The sequence below is a fragment of the Triturus cristatus genome, unplaced genomic scaffold (assembly GCF_964204655.1).
Source record: "Triturus cristatus unplaced genomic scaffold, aTriCri1.1 SCAFFOLD_147, whole genome shotgun sequence".
NCBI lineage: Eukaryota > Metazoa > Chordata > Amphibia > Caudata > Salamandridae > Triturus > Triturus cristatus.
The window spans coordinates 1174235-1194223 of NW_028187462.1; the positions used below are offsets into that span (position 1 = coordinate 1174235).

At 52.7% G+C, this 19989-nt stretch overlaps 1 pseudogene across 1 annotated transcript in view; it reads right to left on the bottom strand.

Annotated features, from left to right (window-relative positions):
- The window catches only part of LOC146771168 (uncharacterized), an 821319-nt pseudogene that overhangs the window by 125184 nt on the left and 676146 nt on the right, over nt 1-19989 (bottom strand). The window lies entirely within an intron of this gene.

Genomic DNA, 19989 nt, shown 5'->3' on the forward strand with positions numbered 1-19989 from the left:
GCCAAATAAAATAGCTTTATGTTCTCCGGGGTGCACAGAGTACCGACGAGCAAAATGGCACAGTGAACGCTATGGGTCAGTGAACGCTCAAATGGCAAAATTAAATTTTGCCTCGGGCTTTGAAGTCCGCTGCCCCAGAGTTGATGACAGCTGTGGAGCTTCGACAGGTGCTCGAGGGGTTCCTGCTCTTGAATAGTTCCTTAGATAAATTGGAATGTGGGCAGGCCAGAAGCCCCCCTTTGTTTTCTAAATGGGGGCTCATGTGTTGGAGCTAATGTACCTTATCTTCCTGGTTAGTTCTCTTGCACCTGCGCCTTTGCCAAATCCTGTTTCTCGTTTCATGGAAGACATCTTTCTTGGAGCACTAATCAGAGCCACGTCTCAGTGATATGAGCGAATTAATGGCTTTGGTGAGTAATGTTTTAACTCTGGCAACAGCTGGTTCAGTGCCAGAAACAAGCTTCAGGACAGGCGCTGTGAGGGTCAGATTTCCTCAAAGATGGGCAGGGGTGTTATGATCTGAATATTTTACAGGGCTTATATTTAGTGGCAGAGGAAGTCAAAATAAGTTGGCAAACTGGTTACTACTGCCAATTGTGTAGCCCTCCGCGAAGTGCCGGAGATCTGGTGCAGGAGGCGCAGTACCTGCAGGCTGGCAAGAAAAGATTCACTGAATCGGTCCGAGCTGGGAGCAAATAACGATTGGGTCAACCAGCCATGGTACATCAAACTACTCGGCAGAATCAGTGCATGGAAAACAAGCATTTAAAATGCAATAGGTCTCGCCTTTGATTAAGTTAAAGCCATTTGCTTTGCTAATGGTATTGTATAGCAAAGCAAAAGGCTTTAACTTAATAAAACACGAGACCTATTGCATTTTTAATGCTTGTTAATGATTGCTTTCCTCCCGTCGCAGACCACCGCCACTCATCTGCTTTGTAATTATTCATAGTACCCCCAGGGACACCCCGCTGTCCCCCCTCCCCCAAATTAGGTTACCCAATGACACACACGAAACAGTTGTAGGTGGGTAACAATTGCTGCAGGTTTATTACATAATTCCAAGATATGTAATGGGTGGGTTATCTTATGGGCGATCCAAGGGCAGACAACCAACTGGGTCGCCTGCCCGCCTGATGATCCGGGCAGCGCGGGAGCGATGCCCGCCGGTGCTGCCCTCCAGGTGATTCTTTCTACGATCACGTGCCGTTGGTAATTCTACTCACGCCCCCCCTCTCGGGGCGGAGCGTCGCATAGCAAGCCCCCGGTTGTTCAGGCCCACAACCGCCCGGAGGAATAGCGGGGCGCCGACACGGCTTCCGGGACCTCCCTTGAGGCTCCTCGTTTTGGCTCAGGCACCCCCTCTGGTGCCGCGCAGAGGTACCCTTTGTACCGGCCTGCTTCCAGATCGCCCTGTAACTCCGCCTGCAACGAAAAAGGAAAACATTACCACGCTCAGCAAAAAACCCCCCCACCCAACGCCTACGCCGGGTAAGCGGTAGGGAGGGAAAAGGCGAGGTGGGCGACAAAGAGGTCGCCAGGAAGGGTGGGGGAAGGCTAAATAGCCTCCCCCTCACACCTGGGCCAGGAAGTGACACGCATTGCGCGTCACTTCCGGCCCTGCCAACGGAGGGGGGCTCCAGTCTGTGTCCCCCCCCCTTAGGGAGGGGGTGGGGAGGGGTGACCGGGGCCCCGGGGCCACTAAGGCGCTGACCGCCGAGTTGCCCCCTGCGGGGGCCGCGGTCAGCAGCATAGTACCCCCAGGGGCACCCCGCTGTCCCCCCTCCCCCAAATTAGGTTACACAATGACACACACGAAACAGTTGTAGGTGGGTAACAATTGCTGCAGGTTTATTACATAATTCCAAGATATGTAATGGGTGGGTTATCTTACGGGCGATCCAAGGGCAGACAACCAACTGGGTCGCCTGCCCGCCTGATGAGCCGGGCAGCGCGGGAGCGATGCCCGCCGGTGCTGCCCTCCAGGTGATTCTTTCTACGATCACGTGCCGTTGGTAATTCTACTCACGCCCCCCCTCTCGGGGCGGAGCGTCGCATAGCAAGCCCCCGGTTGTTCAGGCCCACAACCGCCCGCAGGACTAGCAGGGCGCCGACACGGCTTCCGGGACCTCCCTTGAGGCTCCTCGTTTTGGCTCAGGCACCCCCTCTGGTGCCGCGCAGAGGTACCCTTTGTACCGGCCTGCTTCCAGATCGCCCTGTAACTCCGCCACAGCCCTGGAGGCGGCTCACCGTCGCAGCCAGGGCCCCCCACCAACCCGCTATAGTCTTACCTGCACCTCTCCTATCTAGGGCTTCCTGCAACTAGCTGGAAGGGAACCATCCCTGCAGAAAGAAGAGTTTGACATTCTGCCACCTCATGACAGTTTGACAGTGCTAGCGGGACTCAAACCCTGTGAGATCCCTTATAACCACAGGCCCAAGACTTACCAGTGAGCTATAGCTCCTGTAGTTGTAGATGGCCCCATCTATGTCCCCAAGCCCTAGACGCTATCCTAATCGGATAGGGTCTGCTGAAATAAAGAACCCGTTGGGCCTGTGAAGATGTGCAATAACTAGTTGCCCCCCAGCGGGAAGGTTACACCTATTCACAATTGTGGGCCTGCCCGCTTTGGCTATTATGACGAGAAGGGTTTTACTTAACATTTGTACAGTCCCCTCTGATAGCTAACCGGGGGCACGGGAGTGCACCTAACTGCCAGCGCGTGACCATGGGCAAGGGGCGACTCTTGCCCCTGCCCACCATCCCTTATACCTTATAGGAATTATGCCCCTACATATCCCTCAGTGATGAATCCCCTAGGCATACCAGCTTCGGGAATCTGTTTGGCTTAAGCATTGCGCGCTGTCAGTAAAGTTCAAGCATTGAGGATTGACTAAGTCCTACTTCGCCCCTCCCATCATGCTCCCCAGTGGGAGGGTGGCAGGGGGGGGGCCCCCACAAACCCAGAGCACCACCAGTGGTGCCAAATTCCTGCTCCGTTGAAGTAGAGATTCAGTGCACCCTGGGCGTGACCAATGTTCTATTGCCATAATGTCCCCTTGTGTTTGCCCCGCTGACACCCCAGTTATTGGGACAGCAGCACCCATATGCTGGCTGGCGGCGCCCCCTGAGAACGGTAAAAGTGTCCGTAAACCAGGATCCCAGTCTCCTGCAGCTGCAGTACGCGACCAGTGATTCCGGTGGAGAGTGCCACCAAACGCAATGGTCCTCTAGGCATTACGAAAAGCACTATTTTACCTGGGCCTATCTCCAAATGATGGTGATTTCACCCAGCTGAAGGCCAGAGGCCCGCCTCTGGAGCCTATTCACTTGTTTTGCTACTCGGCCCCCTTCTGGGTGGGCCTCAGAGTTAGGGCAACGCCCGTGCTCCCAGGGCACGGTGCTGCTGGAAAGCAGATATCTGATACCCACACGCTGGTACCTTATCTGTCGCTAAATGCCCTACCGCTGGAAGCTTCCCAGGAACCGTAGACTTCGCGGTCCCACCTAAATTGATCCCATCGCCTGGGGGGAACCTGCATGGTAACTCCATCCCGGCGTAGCTATCGCTTATTTGTGCCGCCGAAGCAGGCAATGCCCCCTTAGTCTCAAGTTCTACCCCTAGAGGATAACCTTGGGGGCAGACAAGTCTGTGGGAACCAACCGGAAACTTTGGTGCAAATACCGGCCCTATTCTGAACGTTGCGAATGCTGCATGGTCAATAATGCCCTGACGCCCTGGGGCTCTACATGGTCTTTACCAAACTTTGAACGACCTCACACTTGCTATATAACAACTATACCACCCACAAGCCGGGTGGAAGGTCTTCATTGAAGCAACCCAAAATCTGTCTTTGGTTGCAGGGGAATGCCCCCCAAAGGACATCTGGACCTATTCCTATATGGTTCCTTCAGCTACTCCTCCTGCAGGCCTAACTCTTGGTTATGGTGCCCAGCTCAGTGTTCTGCAGGCTAATCGGCCTAACCATGAACTATCGGTTGATTTGAGACAGAGGTAAACCACGGGTTGCAATCCGCTCGCGAGCGGCGCACCCGCAACCACTTGGACAATCACGCCGGTAACCCTGTGCCGTGATTTAGGCCCTAGTGATGCGCTATGTGGTGACCACTTATTCTTTTGCCGCTATGTCAGTGCGTCCCAGTATTCAATGCGATTGGGGCACTGAGCTGCACCCATATCTAACCCATCTAGTGGCTCAATCCAGACTTCCTTTAGCATTAGATAATAACTACCATTCTATCTCGGTTGCGTTGCCCTGCCCGACTAGGCACCCACCCGGGTGTCTAGGTTACAGTTAGATATGTGTGAGTTCCCCATATCAGTGACCGTTGAAGGCGGCCCACTTAAGCATGTTGGCGGGGCCGAGTTGCGGGCTTAAGCATACCTCTTTTAGACTGTCGGCAGCGACCCGTTGTTAAATGGTAGCGGCAGTTTCAGTCGATAACCTTTCAAGTATTTGCCCGGCGGTAATCGCCTCTCATACCACTCGATAATTTACCAATAAAAGAGGCAGGCGCCGGAGACTGGAAGGCAGGAAACAAAGTTTTATTCCGTCGGAGCAGAACACATCAGATCAGACAGCAAGGTATCGTCACGAGGTGCTCTAACTGCATCTCTGAGACCTGGTCTCTTATACACTGGTTTATTGCTTTATTACACATAGTACATTCTTGAGATTCCCTTGATGTACGGGGGGAATATCCCCTGAAGCCCCGGTTCAGATCCGATCCCACACATAGATACAGTAGAAGTTCCCACCCCACCCACAGTAGGAGATGGCTATTGCGCAGCAGGGTATTCCGCCAATTCCTGGGGGGTGTGTGACCGGTCGGGTCTCAGGGAGTAGGGGCTTTGATCTACTGTAATCCCTTTGATGTGGGGTGTTTCCCTTACAGTAGGGGCAATAAACTGCATCCGCAGGGCTAGGTGATGGCCTGGGACCAGTTCAGACAATGGGGCGCAGAGGAAGGGGGTTATCAAAGGAGAGGCATGACCATGTATGGGTTGTCGGTCGGAAGTGGTTCCGTAGCAGGGTCGCGCAGAAAGAGAGGGTTTATGGCCTGTATGAGAGAGCGGGGGTGGCCAGCGCGCGGGGGATGCTCGCAGCGCCAAGGGGACCGCGCTGGCGATTGACAATGAGTGGGGAGAGAGTGGGGTGCCTAAAATGGCGGCCGTGCATTCGCTGTGCGTGGCGCTGAGGAGAGGCAAGATGGCGCAGATAATGTTCAGTTTGTAAGCTAAATTTCCACAGTCCTCCCTTTTAACATATCTCGCCAGCTTGTCTAGTTCGGATTTATCCCCATAATACTACGGACCTCCACCTCATAAAGGGCTTTCATCCGCTCTGTTTCAAAGTTCAAAGTCTTAGGGCAGATGCAGTTCATAAAAAGCGAACATAAAGATGGCAGACACTGAATCCCCAAGCAACATCTACATAGTATCACAATCGGTATTAGGATAAATGAAAACAGCCTCCATCCCCAACTTTTAATAGCGTCCCAAAACCAACTCCCCAGCGACCATTCTTCTTGCTCTTGATGGACCTCTGTGGACAGTCTGTGGAGGTGTTCAATTGCTTTGTAGACTGAGGGTGAGTTGTCTGGTACGTAGGTACAACAGCTGGACCCAATGATGCGGCATGCTCCTCCACGATCAGCCAGAACCACATCTAGAACGAGGCGGTTCTGAAGGGCCACTAAGCGGACGGCCTGGAGCTCGGCGGTGTTGTTGGCGAGGGCGCCAGCCGTAATGTTCATTGCCGTTTCGACTGCCTGGGTTAAGTGGCGGATGGCACGGCTGTTTGCCATTGGGCCCCAGAGTGGAACAAGGCCTTTGACTGCGTCCATGAACTGTGCTCCGGTGGAGTCGGCCTGCACAATGTCTTTGGCCCGTTTCTGTCGGTGATGGTTTGCTGGGGCCACATACGTCGGAGGAAGGACAAAGGCGATGTAGCAAGTGCCTCCCCAACCTCTCGGGAGCCAGGTGTAGGCCTTAGTACCACAGACGAAGTACATATTCGGGGAGGCAACAAAGGAGGGTGGGTCAACTGAATCCAATGTTCGGGTGATGAGGCAGGAGCTGTGGCCCACCAGCTGTGCCCCCAGGCCTTCGAGGCATACAGATCCAGTGATGTTGATGACGGACAGGGCCACTGTTAGGGTGGCGGCCGTCCGTTTTCGGAGGTAAGAGAAGGTGGGTCTGGCTGGATTGTTGAACACTTGCATTTCAACTCGTTCTTTGGCAGGGATGTCCATGTGAAAGGAAGTGTTCGATCTCAGAGGGCAGAAGAGGGCGGAAGTTCTACCAGTTTTGTTCATCCAGAACCCATGGTAGAAGTGTGACATGGTTCTGCCGGAAGTGGCATTGTCCTTGTAGCTCTCCTGCAGAAGGATCAGCCAGGCGAGGCAGGAACCATGGACAGAAAAAGGTGAAGGGATGAAAGGGATTGAGTGCCCAGTGGCATGTGGTAGCAATCCACAGATCCAGCAGTTAGTGGCGTTGGTGGCAAGATTGTGTTGGTGGAGCAACTGCACAAAAGAGTTATTCCAGAACTCCTTACGCCTTTCTCGGAGTTGGGGTGAAAGTGAGATCAGATGGTGCTCCTTCGTGGTGGTAGGTTGAACGGTGGTCAGCAATGTCTTATGAGCGGGTGTGTTCTCCTCCATGATCCAGAAGGTGACCATGAGGAGAAGGCAAAAGAGAAGGGTAATAAAAAGTGTTATAGTCTTAAAGCTGTGCATTCGGTCAGTCTTTGGGTTTTTGTAGGGGATCTTCGGACGTCAGGTTGCTTCCATCACCTTCATGTCGGGCGCTTCCATCACCTTCGAGAGACTCGGTAGCGGGCAGAACCACAGACTTTGCTTAGTTTCTCTCCTGGTGGCCTTTGAAGTGACTAGGCTACCGCTCTGAGATTTCCACTTAGCTTGTGGTCTGCTTAGCCGAAGTTCTCTCCTTTCGTCGCAAGTTATACCCTTCTTTGGATGGCACAGTGGGATCGGGATATTCAATCAATTCAAGTGTCTCTGTATCCGGGCAGCGGCTCAGGGATGGTCGGTCTTTGTTCAGAAGTTCCTCTTGGGCGGTGACGTTGTCCGTGGTTGTCAGGGTCGGTGATACCTTCTTGCAGTGGTGTGCATGCAGCCAATTGCGTTTCCCCTCCACTCGAAGAGCTGTTCGGGTGGTGATCAGGACTTGCAGGGGGCCCGTCCACCGGGGCTCCAGACTCTTGGTGCGCTGGAAGTTACGCACTAAGACGAAGTCACCTGGTTGGATGTCGTGCCCGGGGCCCCTGGAAACATCGGGAATGGCGTGCAGCACCTGCTGATGGATGATAGACAACGTTTTAGTTAGATTGTACAGATAATCAGACATGAGGACGTCCGGGACGTCGTGGATGGATGTCGGTTTTGGTGCAGTCCAAAGGTTCATGGGTCGCCCGAAGACGACCTCGTAGGGGGTTAAGTGGTGTTTGGTGGGGGTGGAACGCATTGATAGCAATGCTAGTGGGAGAGCGTCTGGCCATCTTAGCCCTGTGGTGGCGACTATTTTTGCTATCTTAAGCTTCAATGTGGCATTGTGTCGTTCAACCAGGCCTGCAGATTGGGGATGGAAAACCGCATGGAACTTCTGTTTTACACCCAACCCTTTTAAGATGAGTTGGATAACTTCGGCTACGAAGTGGGGGCCATTGTCGCTCCACAAAATTCGACAAAGGCCGTATCGGGGGAAGAATTCCTTCAGTAGTACCGTTGCGGTAGTCATAGCGGTGTTGTCATGGGTTGGGTAGGCTTCCACCCACTTGCTGAAGGCACACACAATGACGAGTACATACTTCAAACCTTGGCACCTTTCTAGCTGGACATAGTCCATTTGTAGGACTTCAAAGGGGTGATTGGGGACCCCAAACCCTCCCCGGGGTACAGCAGTTCCTTTCCCAGGGTTGTGTTGGAGGCATACTAGGCATTGTTGGACTAGACGTTTGGCTGAGTCTGGTATTTTGTCGTTGTGCCAGACTTTAGAGATGAGTTCGATCATGGGGGCAGACCCTATGTGTGCGGGGGAGTGAGCCATGGTCAGCATGGGGATCAAGTATGAATCTGGTAACAACCATTTGTTCAAGTCTTTGGTTCGCCAGCAACCGTCATCGTCCTTCAATCCCACCCGGGCCCATTCAGTTAACTCGTGTGGTGTGCTGGCTAGTTGGATATCCCTAATTGTTTCCCTAGCATCCTTCCATTTCTCAGTTTGTGACCTGGTCACGTACATACGGGTCGTGGACCTATTCTCGGCTGTGGTTCGGGCAGTAATGTCAGCTAGTGCATTTCCCTGTCCTATAATGTCTGTCACCTTCTTGTGTGCCTGGCATTTGATCACAGCTAACCGTGTGGGGAGGAGGACTGCTTCGGTCAGGGCAGAGACTAGATCTCCATGCAGGATGGGTGTGCCATGAGAAGTCAAGAATCCCCTCTCTTTCCATAAGAGCCCAAAGTGGTGAACTACCCCGAAGGCGTACTGACTGTCTGTGTAAATGTTTGCGGTTGTCCCTGCTGCCAGGATGCAAGCTCGTGTAAGAGCAATTAGTTCCGCCGCCTGTGCGGATCGCTGTGTGATGCGGGCTGTCTCAACAACTGTTCGGGCTGTGGTGACTGCATAGGCAGCTGAGGTGGTGCCATCGGGGAGCTTGATGCATGAGCCATCCACCCACAGTTCTCCGTCAGGGTCCGGGAAGGCAGTATCCCGGAGGTCAACCCTACTCTTGGTTTGTTCGTCGGTGAGGGTCACGCAATCATGTATAGGGGATGCATTGGGGTCAGCGTCAGGGAGAGGCAGTAGTGTAGCTGGATTCAGAGTGGTGCATCGTTTCAATGTGATGTGGGGTGCAAGCAGAGTCAGTTCATAGCCGGTCAGTCGTGCGCTAGTCAGGTGTTGAGTCTTGGTTTGGTTCAGGAGGGTGTCAACAGCATGGGGTACCAATACCGTGAGGGGGTTCGAGAGCACGATCCCCTCACTTTGTCGGATAGAGACAGCAGCGGCGGCTACTGCTCGAAGACAGGCGGGCAAAGCTCTGGCTACGGGGTCGAGAGTGGCAGAGAAGTAGGCACCAGGGCGTTGCTTAGGGCCTATGGAATTCTTTGAAGGAGGAGACTACGGGGTACTGGGGTATGACTACTTTGTTAACCTCTCGCAAGTCTACAATGAGTTAGGACAGACAACGCACATCCCTCCCTTTCGTGGGTGTAGAGGGAGAAAGGTTTAGTGTAGTCTGGGGTTCCTAGGACTGGGGCCGAGCAGAGGGCGTCTCGTAAACGGTAGGCTTTCTCATCCCCCTCGCCTTGCTTCTTTACAATGGGTAGGATAGGGCTGTTGCAAACATTACTGACTACTTCTTCTACCACTCCTGCCTCGACCAGGGACTCGATGATTTCCACCAATGCCTTCTCGCCTTCGGGTGATATCCGATACTGTGGAAGCTTTGGGAGCACTGCGTCCGGTCGGACGGTTATGTGTACCGGGTCGATCACCATGCGCCCTACATCTGAGTCAGTTTTAGCCCATAGATGTGAAGGTAATGTGTCGAGTAGGGACGTATCAGCATCGGTTATAGAGAGCATACGCCGTGTGTGACAGGGTCTGGACAGATCTGGGTTATCGTGTAGGATGACTCGAACTCCGTCTGGGGAGCATCTGATGGTGGCTCGAAAATGTTTTAGCAAATCGAGCCCCATAATAGCATCGGGGGTGTTGGAGGAGAGCAGAAAGGTCGTGTCAGTGGTGTTATCTTCTAAGTCAAAGGAGATTGGTGCTGATAAGGGGTTAGTGGAGGCCGTTCCGTCAAAGCCTATTGAGGTTACGTGTGAGCCAGACAAGGGTGCCCTAGGAATCAGTCGTTTAGATAACGCACTACGTGTCGCCCCAGTATCTACCAGGAATGGAGATTTTGTGCCCAAGACCTTAGCGGTGACGTAAGGACCTTGCTGGTCAACACGGAGTTCGACTGGATCCCTCCCTTGTCCCTGGCGGTCCTATGCGAAGTCATGGGTGCTCTCGTAGTCGGACTGCTGACACTGGTTTTGTCGGGGGCGATCAAAGGTGTTCGGTCTGCCTGGCCTGTCGTTGATGGTGTTGTTCGTGTGCCCTCGTCCCTGTCCTCTATTTCTGGGGTCATATGCTGTGTCTCTGGGGTCCCTATTCTTGTTCATTTCCAGAAGGACCGGGCACTGGGATTTCCAGTGTCCGAACCCTCTACAGAACGCACATTGATTCCCATCTAAGTCTCTCCGTCCGTTGTAGGGTGTAGGTGTATGGTCTCTAGGGGGTAGCTTTCTAGGGGCGGTTGGTTGGTAATTCTCTTTTGGGGGTTCCCTTCCTATGGTCACCCCTTGCAACTGTGCTATCATCACCCTCTCCTTTAATTCCTTTTTCTTCTTCTCTGACGCCCTATCGTTCTCGTTCTTCTGGTTTTCGTAGTACTGGGCCATCTGGAGAATTGCTGCGGGTTTGGAGGCTGCCCAACTACTCTCGCTGGTCTGTAGTTTCTGGGAAACTTCTGGCGACAGACCCTTTACATAATTCTGGACAAAGAGGTGATGTCCGGTTGCGGTGGTCATGTCTTGGCCACTGTAATCGGAGAACACAGTCTCGAATCGGGAGAAGTATTCAGACACATCCTCCTGGGGTTTCTGGCGGCAAGCCGTCACTATCGACCAGTCTACCTTTCTTTCTGGGATTAGAGTCTTCAGCTTTTGTACAATCTTGTCTGGGAGCTCTAAGATGGCCTTCGGGGGTTTCTGTCCTGGTTCTCGCTGTTTATCTATGGTATCGAGTTGTACCCAGGTATATCCGAACGGCTCAGCGTGGTCAACTTTCCGGATTTGTTTCCACACATCAGCCGGCAGGCTTAGCCCAAAGAACAAATCGATATCTGCTAACGTCATTATCGTTGAGCCTAAGGCTGTACCCAATTCAGTGTAGAAGGCAGTCGGGTTCTTTCTCAAGTCGGGTAGAGTCTTTCTAAAGGTCAAAATATCTTGCCGGTCCCACGGCTGGTAGACCCAGTTATATACAACCCTTCCCTTCGCATCTTGGTGGTTGATGTCGTCGTGTGTTCCCTGACCCCGTGGGGGGACCCAGTAGGGGGCAGCTTCTTTAATGGGCATCATGGCATCTGACCTTCCTCCCTGGGGCTTAGTTGCTATGGGGGTTTCTGTTTTGGTGGTCTGTCCATGTTCTTTAAGGTGTCGGTAGACCTCGAGTGTACGGGTGAAGAGGTTCGCTACATCGCCCTCTCTTTCTTCCCCAATGTCTACCTTCCTATATAGGGCCGCTAAGCCTTCGGGACCTTTATCGTGGTACCTATCCTCATATGCATTCAGGGCGTGATAACAGAGCCGTACGACGAAGTGTCGTCTGCGGCTGTCGGCGTACGAGTTATACACGTCTGTTATATACTCCTCACTTTCTTTTCGTTCCACCAGCGTCCCTACTATCTTGTCAATTCCTGCTCGTTCATCCTTAGTTAATCGATTCATTCTGGTGGACTCTTTCTTTCCTATCTCATGGTCGTCTAGCGTTGTAGTCGACGTTGGGTTCGGCACAAGAGGCTCAGCCGGCGCGGAGGCCGTGAGGGCCGAGGCCCCTGTACTGCTTTCGCTCGTGTTCGGGGGTTGTGGGTGTTGCACTATTGATTGGGAGGGTGCATACGGAGGGGGCATGTAAATGATCGGGGGACCTAACAGTAACTCGTCATTCGTTCGCTGCTTGGAGGACAACTCAGGGTAGAGCAAAGAAGGGGTCCTAACAGCGTACTGGCCTGAGGTTTCGGGCTCCTGTCTTAGTTTAGTTTCCCTTCTCTCCTTTATGTCTTCTTCTAACTTTCTAGCGGCAAGGTGAGCTGCCTTTCGTAATTCCTTTTCTGCTTTTACTTCTTCCCTCTTTTTCCGTTGCGTCGCTTCTTTGCGCCACATGCCGATACTGTCAAGCATAGTAGGCGTCGTCTTGTTGCTACGCAGAGCTATTTCTAGCGCTTCTATCTTATGGTCGTCGAAGGATCCCATCAGTGGCCACTGACTTTCGGGGTCCTTCTTGGTATATTTATGCCACAGCTTGCTATAAGCTACGGCGACTAGTCCATATTTAGTGAACATGTCCTTATTAGGGGTGCCTTCCAGTGGAGCCGGGTGGTTCACCTCTAATAAGCGGTCCGGGCAGAACCAACTACCAATCAGTGGGGAGAAGATAGGCATGACGGGTTTCAACGGGGACAAAAGTCAGCACTACCTATCTTTTCACTGCTTGCAAAGACTAGACAGAATATCTCTATTCTTCGTTATTTGTAAGCAGAGAATACCTCCAAAGAACCAATATCGAACAACTAGTGTTCGGACAATCAATCAATCAATCAATGGGGAGATAAAGATAGGCACGACGGGTTTCAACGGGGACAAAAGTCTGCGTTACCTACCCTTCACTATTTGCAAAGACTAGACAGAATATTCCTATTCTACGTTATTTGCAAACAGAGAATATCTCAAAAAGCACTATTCTTCAAAACAATCAATGTTCGGACAATCAATCAATGGGGAGATAAAGATAGGCACGACGGGTTTCAACGGGGACAAAAGTCTGCGTTACCTACCCTTCACTATCTGCAAAGGGAGAGAGAGAGAGAGTATTTCTACTCCTCCCCGTTTGTAGACAGCGAATATCTCAAAAAGAACAATCAATGAGCAATACTAGTATTTCCAAAGCATCAAACAATCAATCAATTATTTCTCAATTTGTCGTGTATCACGACCTTACCCGGACCGCGTGGACAGTTTCTCGTCTTCCGCCTCCAGCGCCCGATCGTCCTCTACTCTCCGTATTTGCCGCGGCACTCCTGATGGTTCCCAGTCAGGACCGTAGATCACTCGAGAGAGGTCTGCTCGGAACCAGTGAAGTTCGGATGATCGGCTGCCAGACGAGGGTCTATTGGGCAGGAGCTCTCCCGATCGTTGCAGTCGTTCACTCTGTCGTCGGGACCTCTCCCACTGGATCCACGTGTCGCTGATGGGCCCCACGTTTGGGACGCCAATTGTTAAATGGTAGCGGCAGTTTCAGTCGATAACCTTTCAAGTATTTGCCCGGCGGTAATCGCCTCTCATACCACTCGATAATTTACCAATAAAAGAGGCAGGCGCCGGAGACTGGAAGGCAGGAAACAAAGTTTTATTCCGTCGGAGCAGAACACATCAGATCAGACAGCAAGGTATCGTCACGAGGTGCTCTAACTGCATCTCTGAGACCTGGTCTCTTATACACTGGTTTATTGCTTTATTACACATAGTACATTCTTGAGACTCCCTTGATGTACGGGGGGAATATCCCCTGAAGCCCCGGTTCAGATCCGATCCCACACATAGATACAGTAGAAGTTCCCACCCCACCCACAGTAGGAGATGGCTATTGCGCAGCAGGGTATTCCGCCAATTCCTGGGGGGTGTGTGACCGGTCGGGTCTCAGGGAGTAGGGGCTTTGATCTACTGTAATCCCTTTGATGTGGGGTGTTTCCCTTACAGTAGGGGCAATAAACTGCATCCGCAGGGCTAGGTGATGGCCTGGGACCAGTTCAGACAATGGGGCGCAGAGGAAGGGGGTTATCAAAGGAGAGGCATGACCATGTATGGGTTGTCGGTCGGAAGTGGTTCCGTAGCAGGGTCGCGCAGAAAGAGAGGGTTTATGGCCTGTATGAGAGAGCGGGGGTGGCCAGCGCGCGGGGGATGCTCGCAGCGCCAAGGGGACCGCGCTGGCGATTGACAATGAGTGGGGAGAGAGTGGGGTGCCTAAAATGGCGGCCGTGCATTCGCTGTGCGTGGCGCTGAGGAGAGGCAAGATGGCGCAGATAATGTTCAGTTTGTAAGCTAAATTTCCACACCGTGTTTAACTGTTACTAACATGGCAATGACCGTTCTACGTTAGGACTATCCCCAGACTGGTCCGCCCTGCCCAAGGACTGATGCACCTGGGAGGGCGAGGCCGTAAGCAATGGGGGTGGGTGTCGAGACAACAACAACAATGACAAACGACCCAAGCCCCCTTTCAGCAAAATGTTGGAGACGAGCGACACGTGGTCACGTGTGGTCAGGATCGGACTGCGCGACCCTTGCTGTAATTAGCACTTTTATGTCGCGCGAACTCGACCCGAAGGTATGGCAACGCTGTGCATGAGCAACATATTTACTCACATATTCGGGCACGGGAGTGAGATCATGAGCCGCCAGGTCCGCGACCCTCGGGAACCCGGGCATACCAGGTCCAGCAGCTCGCATACATATTCGGGCACGGCGATATTCATTGATTTACCCAGCGTCACAAACCCAGCGCAAACTCGATCCGACGGTATAGGCGCGCAGTTCATGAGCACCGTATTTACATACATAATCGGGCACGGAGAGATTAAGTGATCTGCCCGCAGTCACAGCGCGACTCGCCCGACGGTATATGGAGCGCAGTCCATGCGCCCCGTATCTACATACATATTCGGGCACGGAAGTGTGATCATGAGTCGCGACCCTCGGGGGGGCCAGGTAGACCAGGCCCAGCAGCACGCGTGCATATTCGCGACCCTCGGGGGTCCAGGTGGACCAGGCCCAGCAGCACGCATGCATATCTGGGCATGGGGTGATCAGTGATTTGCCCGGAGTCACACCCACAGCGCGAACTCGATCCGAAGGTAATGGCGCGCCGTTCATGAGCACCGATATACATACATCATCAGGCACGTGGATAATAATTATCTGTCCAGAGTCACAGCGTGAACCGCCCGAAGGTGTTGGAGTGCAGTACATGAGCCCCGTATTCACAGTACATCTTCACGCAGGGGGTGCTTAAGACATTCATACCATATTACCAGCTCCCCGAACCGGATCATGCGAGTACCGCACCAGATTATCCATTGACGTGCGGGGGGTTTATTAATGCCCGTAATCGCGTATTTGAACAATGCATGCACTTGTATCATTTATCTGCCTTATAGGAAGCCAGCAATACATGTTGCATAATTATATAGCGCGAACGCGACCTGAAGGTGTTGGAGCGCTTTACCTGAGAACCTTATTACATTACACATTCAAGCACGGGGAGCTTACAAGATTCGTACCATACTAAACGGTCCCCGTGCCAGGTCAATTGCGTCTGCCGCAGCCCACTGCATGCCCCCCCACCCCCAACTGCAGCGGGAGGGGGGCGATAACCTTAACCAGGGAGCGCCACAGGTGTTGCACCGCCCGCGATCAGCGGGGACCCAGGCAGCTCCCAGCCTTGCAGTGCTGGTGTATTAGGGCCGTGAACCGACGCTAATCTCCTAACGGCTCCCCCGGCGCAGGGTGTGCGGCATCTTTGCCGTCGAACCCCCATTCATTTACTTTGCACGCGTATGAGCATCGTATTGACCCTACCCAGGGCACTGGTAACTCAGTACCTCAATCGCGTTCGAACGCGAAATCGACACGAGGTATTGTGGCGCCTTACTTAAGTCTCGCATTCACTTTCACACAGGGCACTGGTGCTCAATCCCGTATACCCGCTCAAATGTCCCCGGCCCTGGGCCCCGTATTTAAACGAGAAATCCCCCCCAGTGCCTTAATTTACCTTTGAGATGAGCAACAGTTCCTCACAGCTGGACACGTGTTTATATGACACATTCACGCATTCGGTGGCAGCGCATCCATTGCAGCTCGCCGCCCGCATTCTCGCCCATTGGCGGCAGCGCAGTCGGCGGGCCTCATCCACGAAGGCCCACCTGGACCCAACGGAGGGATTAAAGTGTTTCCGACCGGTCACGAACCGGGGACCTTTCACGTGATAGGCGAACGTGATCACCACTACGCACCAGATTAACAATTGAGGTGCGGGGGGGTTTAGTAATGGCCGTAATCGCGTAATGGGCGCAATGCATGCACATGTATCTGCCTTATAGGCAGCCAGCAGTTACGGCTTGCATATTTATATAGCGCAAACTCGACCCGAAGGTATTGGCGCAAAATTCTTGTGAACAATGCAATCCCTGCATCAAGCATCTGCTTTCTAGGCAGCCAGCCACTACATGTTGCATATTTATATAGCGCGAAATCGACCCGAAGGTATTGGAGCGCTTTACGTGAGCACCGTATTTAAATCACCCCTCCTGGCACGGGGGCTTAGTACAATATCTCATGCTCGAATGTCCCCGATCTAGAGCACCATATTTGCATTACGCATCCAGGCACGGGGGGCTCCAGTACAATATTAACATGCTTGAATGCCCCAGATCACGCGAGCGCCACACGAACGCATTGAAGCGCTTTGCAAGAGCGCCGGTTGCATAGCACAAAGTGTATTGGAGCGCTTACATGACAAGTACAATACTCCGTGATTATGCACTCTAGGCAGCCCCCAATTCCTGTTGTACCCCGGCCGCCCCATCACCAATCTCGATGGATCAACATAATTGCGCGAGCTCGACCGAAGGTGGTGCTGCGCTTCACATGAGTGCCGTATTTAAACTTCTAAATCTAGGCACTGGGCGCTTCGCTCCCAAGTACCATCTTGCGTGAGCGAGTGTCAGGAGCAACCTGTTGCCTATTTATGCAGCGCGCCATCGTCCCGAAGGTATTTGAGCGCTTTACCTGAGTGCCCTAATCACATTACACAACCAGGCACTAGGCGCGTAATTCAAACCAAATGATATGCCTTTGATCACCGGGCCACTCAGGTGCTCGAATGTCATAATCACCGTCTAAATTTACACATCGGGGCCGTGAATAGTTTAAACTCGCGTAAATGCTTGTTTCTTGTTGGGCACGGGGAGATTAAGTGAATTGCCCAGAATCACGGGATGTTTTGCCGACGCCGAGGCTCGAACCTGGTTTCCTATTTCCAATGTCGGCAGCTCTGGCCGTTACGCCACAACCTCTTTTTCTCTCGCCGATATTGGTTAAGAGACACAGTTTTAGAGTTTAGGGTTTAGAGGATCTACAAAGCAGTGTTCATTATGGTCGATTCTTTGCTTGACCTCTCAGATAGCAATGAGTTCAGAAAAGTTATTTACCAGCTGTTGGGCTCGTATTTACATTAAGTGGTTGATAGTTGCATTGCTTACTATAAGGAGACTCGTTTTAATCACATCCTCATCACGGAGATTACGTGATTTAAAATGTATGCCCATTTCTTTTAATGGACACCATTCTCTGACATTCGCGCTACATTCCCCGCGTCATCACCCGGACCCCACTCGAGGCACGGGGGGAGGGGGGGGGGGTTAAATGATTTGCCCAGGATCACAGGAAGTAGTAGCTCGGCCACAACCGGAAGGTTTGTATATCGCGAAGGTATGACCGCGCTTTAACTGCAAAAGGGTTACAATATTTATGTAATGCAGGTGTGTACTGCGCGACAGTTTGATGGCGCTTTACATGAGCATCGGTTACCTTACGCCTCCAATGCAGGTTTGAACCGCGCGACAGAAATGACGGCGCTTTAAATGAGCACCGGTTGCATTCGCGCACGGGGAGATTAAGTGATTCACCCAGAAACCCAGGATGTGGAGTCGACCTCTAGGCTCCAACCCTGGTTTCCCGGCCCAAAGTCGAAAACCAACCATCCGACCACAATCGCTCTCCTACAAGGCACGATGCGGACGCGGGCCCGAGATTCGAAGACCCCCCCCCCCCCGGATTGAGAACATGAGCCACGGCCCTTAGCACAGTAGCAGCCTAACGTATCAAATCTACATCTTTAAACAGGGGGGAGATTGAGTGAAATACCCCGAAAGCCAGAATGCCAACGCGGCCCCGAGACTCAACAAACCCGACCGATTGTGTTTGAGGACCTGCGCCTCAGTGATTGCAATCTGATTCATTATCACCGTTCATTATCTAGCGGGCACGCGACCCGAAGGAATTGCAGCAGGGCCGTATCTACACGACCATTCCAACACCGGAAGATTACGTGGTCTGCCCCGACTCCCAGGATGTGGAAGTGAGCTCGCGGTTCGATGCTCGACACTCAGAGAGCGCCACACATTGCATACCCCAGGATCCTACTAGGCACCGGCAATGGTGCACCTGCACTGCTGCTCTCGAGATCTCTGCCACAGCGATGCCCGTCTATACGCCATGACTGCCCAGTGCCCCCTTTCCCCCAATGTACAGAAAGGATGCGACCCGGAGCTCGCCCCAGGGGCCCGACGCCCAGGAGTAGGCAGGCCGTAGAGCTCAATAATCGACACCAGTTGCCGAGCCCGCCACCCAATGGCACGGAACTGCCCCCTGCGCGGCCCGCACTCCCCAAACCCCGCAACGGTCCGGGCGAAATCAAACATCTCGCTCTTTAACCCAAACCCGCCTCCCCAGCCCCCAATCTTGCATCCCCTCCGCCCGTGGCGATCCTCGCCACAGGGCCCCGTCGACCTGGTACTGCCCAGGGACAGGGCCGGGGCGGAGTGGGTGCTGCAAGCCTCACCAGACAAGAAGCGTGGAGGCGACGACAATCACAGAGCCGTGGGGGCCGGCAGAGCACGAGGAGGCGCGGACGACGGACCGATGCTGCGAGGTAAGGTAAAGGCGAGGTGGGCGACAAAGAGGTCGCCAGGAAGGGTGGGGGAAGGCTAAATAGCCTCCCCCTCACACCTGGGCCAGGAAGTGACACGCATTGCACGTCACTTCCGGCCCTGCCAACGGAGGGGGGCTCCAGTCTGTGTCCCCGCCCCCCCCCCCCTTAGGGAGGGGGTGGGGAGGGGTGACCGGGGCCCCGGGGCCACTAAGGCGCCGACCGCCGAGTGGCCCCCTGCGGGGGCCGCGGTCAGCGGCATATCTGCTGCCAGGGTGCGTCGTGCAGGAACACACAGCTATATGCATGGGCGCCGTGCCTTATGTTTCAGCATGGCACCCGATTTTCTCTTGCACCCCTTCTGCTTGTTTACTTTTTTTATGTTTAACTGTTCCCTGGAGAATTATTTAGAGGTGCTATAACAAATATACAGAAGCATTTTGCTGATGACTAACATGTTTTATTTCCTACCAGAAGGCATGTCTGTTTTCGCAGTGTAATGCGTAAGACTTCTGTGTGGCAGTGAATTGTCTCGTACATGCTTCTCCATTTGTCCTGGTGGCTGGGCTAAGTCTGTCCCCCATTCTGTGTCTAAAAGGGGATCGGAAATCAAAGGCTCTAGTGAGGTTTCTGATTCCCGCAAATTGATTGGGAACAGAAGTTCTGCCTGGCCGCGTTTTGCTTTTCATTGGAAGTCCATTGGTGGCTGACATTAATGCAGTACTCCGTCAGCAGCAGGGTGCATACACAACAAATGCTGCTCTCGCCTTTACCTTTCAAAACAGATACAACGTTCGTTTAAAAACAAACAATTTCCCATCTGCATTTTTTGTATGTTTTATCAATCCTCTGAGAGAGGTTTAAACGTGTTCAGGAGGCTGTGGTCCCAAATTTTTTCATGTCTTTAATGACGTAGACTAAACTTTTAAGAAAATGAGTTCTTTTAAGAAAAGGAATTCACAAAGGCATTTCTATACATACTTTAGTTTCGTTCCAGTTCCCCCTTCTCGCTCTTTCTCCCTCCCTCACCGCTTTGCATTTCTTCCTGCAGTCCATTATGCAAAGGATTACGTCATTTTTATCTGGTGAACTAGGTTCTAGCAGTACTGGGCTATAGGCTTGTTTTAGTCAAAACAGAAGCATTGTCGCTAAGGTGAATATAAAACTTTAATACTAGCCAGCGCTCACCTAAAATATCACTTATTACCAGAGAGTCATAGCCAAGTCACATGAAATGATTAAAAGGGGCTTCAACCCAATGTCAGTAGTATGGCCTGTATTGGAAAGGATATTTCCAGTGTTTCATGTAGCGTTTGGAGGCAGATTCGAAGTGCGCACTATTGTCCACCAGCTAAGGGACCCAAAGCCCAATCACATGCTGTGATGTGCCCAGGACCCCACC